The 3,782-nt window shown below is 40.7% G+C and overlaps 1 pseudogene; it reads left to right on the top strand.

The window, feature by feature from the left end:
* The first annotated feature begins 650 nt into the window (after positions 1-650).
* Positions 651-1,046, top strand: LOC109387687 (40S ribosomal protein S25 pseudogene; annotated as a pseudogene).
* The last annotated feature ends 2,736 nt before the right edge of the window (positions 1,047-3,782 follow it).

Genomic DNA, 3,782 nt, shown 5'->3' with positions numbered 1-3,782 from the left:
ATGAGGGCCAGTGACACTGCCCTCCACAGCTAAGATGCTAAACAACAGCTCAACCTGGAGCTGGGCTGCCGTGAGTCGCCTGCGACGGCATAGGCTGCAGCCCCTGTGGCAGTGGGTTGCCATGGGCTACCGTATGTAGCCAGAAGCCAGCATGAGCAGGCAGCAGCTGCAGTGAGTGGCCATCCAGAAGCCGGCGACTGATTTGCCTCACCTGGGAAGAGCGCAATGATGGTGCCAACTTGGGCCAGTGAAGCAACGTCCTCCACAACTGGACTGAAGAACAAAATGACAGCAACTTGTCTGTTCCCCTTCTCCCAATTCCCCAGCACTGCTCCCATCCCCCCAATTCCCCTATAAAATCTTTTTTAAAAAAAGTATATGCACCCCTATTTTACTGCAGCACTAGTCCCAACAGCCAAGATATGAAAACAACCAAAATGCCTATCAATAGACGACTGGATAAAGAAATTGTGGTACATATATACAATGGAGTATTACTCTGCCATAAAAAAGAATGAAATCTTATCATTTGCAAAAACATGGAGGCACCTAGAGGATAGTATGCTAAGTGAAATAAGTCAGACTGAGAAACACAAATACCATATGATCTCACTTATATGTGGAATCAAAAAAAGAGAATAGGTAGCCACTGCTGTCTGTGTTTCAACATGCCGCCCAAAGACGACAAGAAGAAGAAAGATGCTGGAAAGTCAGCCAAGAAAGACAAACACCCAGTGAACAAATCTGGAGGCAAGGCCAAAAAGAAGAAGTGGACCAAAGGCAAAGTTTGGGACAAGCTCAATAACCTAGCCTTGTTTGACAAAGCAACATAAGACAAACTCTGTAAGGAAGTTCCCAACTATAAGCTTATAACCCCAGCTGTTGTCTCTGAGAGACTGAAGATCCTTGGTTCCTTGGCCAGGGCAGCCCTTCAGGAGCTCCTTAGTAAAGGACTTATTAAATTATTTTCAAAGCACAGAGCTCAAGTAATTTACACCAGAAACACCAAGAGTTGGGATGCCCCAGCGGCTGCTGAAGATGCATGAACAGGTCCCACCAACTGTACATTTGGAAAAATAAAACTTTATTAAATAAAAAACAAAAACAAAAAACAAAGAATAAACGAACAAAACAGAAATAGACTCATAGATGCAGAGAACAAACTGATGGTTGCTAGATGGGAGGGGTTTGGGGAGATGAGTGAGAAAGGTGAAGGGATTAGGAAGTAAAATTGGTAGTTACAAAATAGTCACAGGGATGTGAAATACAGTATGGGGAATATAGTCAATAATATAAACTATGTATGATGTCAAATGGATACTAGACTTCTTAGGATCACTGCATAAATTAAATAAATGTCTACCCACTGTGCTGTACACCTGAAATTAATATAAAATAATATTGAATGTCAACTATCATATCTATATATATTATAAAGTATAGCATAGGGAATATAGTCAATGGCATTGTGATAGCTATGTATGTCAGATGGGTAGTAGACTTGGGGTTTTCACTTTGTGAGGGGTGTAAATACCTAATCATTATGTTGTTTTGTACACCTGAAACTAATAAAAATAATTAAAAATGGGGAAAGCTCTTACAAGGAATTTAATGTCTTCTTTCACCTACTTCCAAAAACCAGTTTAAAATAACAAGCATTTGCCAACCAACCCAATCAGGAGCTATCATTAAGACCACAACATCACGTGGTTAGCCATCTGAAATGCTGTTGACAAATTTTTCATTAGAACAGGTTATACTGCCATCATTAACAAGTCATCAGTCAATCTGTGGAGAGTCATATTCTATATAATTTCCTCTCTGACAGCGTGGGGGTCACATAGCACCATTGTGTTAAACAGCTCTGTGAAATCTTTTAAGCTGGAGAGTATGACATGGTGTATAGTTTCCTACTTGCGGTTTTATACTATCAGACTAGTACACATGGTATTCTCATCATTAGCATCAGAAGTTCCCTAAACATATCATAAATAATAGAAGGTTCTATGGTTGCAATTTGTTTACAGTCACATCAAAAAGAAATTTCATGGTAGCTGCCTAGTTCCAGAAGTCATTTATTCTTATTAGAAAACCAAAGCCAGCAATGACACGAGCAGAGCTGACAATCGCTGCTTGGGAGGAACTCAAAACAACTTGGATGTCACTTGGCTGACTTTAAGTGGACATTTGGGTGGAAATTAGCCTGGACCTGGCTTATCCAAGTGCATCTTTTGAGTTTTTCCCAGTTAAAGCCGGATTTTTAAGATAATATTTAAAGAGAAACTCCCTACTTTCTCTAAAAGTTGAGGGATGTTTAAACGCATGGTCTATTTGTTTGTGTGGAATTACAAGACTTTTTAAAAACCATTATTTGGTGTTACATGGATTTGAGATATTTTTCTTGGGTCTCTAGTTCTATAATCTACTTTCTGTGAAACTTACTATAGCCAATTTTCTTATGAGAGAAACTCAGTTTCATGGACTAACAAAGACCACGAATCAAATTGAAGTCTCAAGTAAGCAGTCATCTTAACAGAATATTGATTAATAGATCCTTTGTTATTTCAAAATTCTCACTGATACAATTTGTTGACCACCTTAGTAATAGTCACCAATTCACTAATTATATTCCTGGAAATATTATTAATGCAGTTGTTCATAAACTTTTTAAGAACAATAAAAATGATTTTTATGTTAAAATAAATTAAATACAAAATAAATATTTAACATTGTCATCTGCTACACAGGACTTCAAGATGGCTTTCCGCAGAGCAATGCTGCTGGTTTTCCTCTTACCTCGCAGATTGTTCCTTCTCCGTTTTCTTTGCTGGTTCCTCCTCAACTTCCCAATCTCGTATTGAAGTATTGCAGTGCTCCATTTTCAGATGCCTCTACATACATTGATCACTTCAATTTTTAGGCCTTTAAATACCATCAAAATTCTGAGGACATCCAAATTTATATCACTAGTATGAACCCCAAACTCATATTTGCAACTGCTTATTCAACATCTCTATTTGGACAGCTAACATAATCTCAAGATTTACATGTCCAAACTTGTCTGATATTCTAACCACCCCACCTCCCAACATGTTCCCTTCACAGTCTTCCCTATCTCAGTTAATAGAAACTTCTAGTTGTTCAGGCCAAAAACCTTGGGACCATCTTTGAGTCTCCTCTTCTCCACATTTTATAACCAATCCATCAGAAAATTGTGTTGGCTTCACTTTCAAAATAGTCAATGGAATACTACTTGGCAACTAAAAAGGGTACACAGGGCCGGCCCAGTGGCGCGATGGTTAAGAGCTGGCTTGGGATGCCAGAGGGCCCCAGTTCGGATCCCACATATGAGGGCCAGTGACACTGCCCTCTTCAGCTAAGATGCTGAACAACAGCTCAGCCTGGAGCTGGGCTGCCGGGGATAGGCTGCAGCCCTTGCTGCAGTGGGTTGCCATGGGCTACCGTGTGTAGCCAGCAGCCAGCGTGAGCGACCAGCAGCCGCAGTGAGCGGCCATCCAGAAGCTGGCGACTGATCTGCCTGGCCCCGGAAGAGCACAATGATGGTGCCAACTTGGGCCAGTGAGGCAACGTCCTCCACAACTAGACTGAAGAACAAAAACGACAGCAACTTGTCTGTTCCCCCTCCCCCAATTCCCCAGCGCTGTTCCCATCCCCCCAATTCCCCAATAAAAATAAATAAATAAATAAATAATGGTATACAAACACACACACACACACACACACACACACACACACACACACACACACGGATGAGTTTCAAA

This window comes from Hipposideros armiger, unplaced genomic scaffold (genome assembly GCF_001890085.2).
Source record: "Hipposideros armiger isolate ML-2016 unplaced genomic scaffold, ASM189008v1 scaffold_166, whole genome shotgun sequence".
Taxonomy (NCBI): Eukaryota; Metazoa; Chordata; class Mammalia; order Chiroptera; family Hipposideridae; genus Hipposideros; species Hipposideros armiger.
This window is presented reverse-complemented; position numbering and strand designations above follow the sequence as displayed.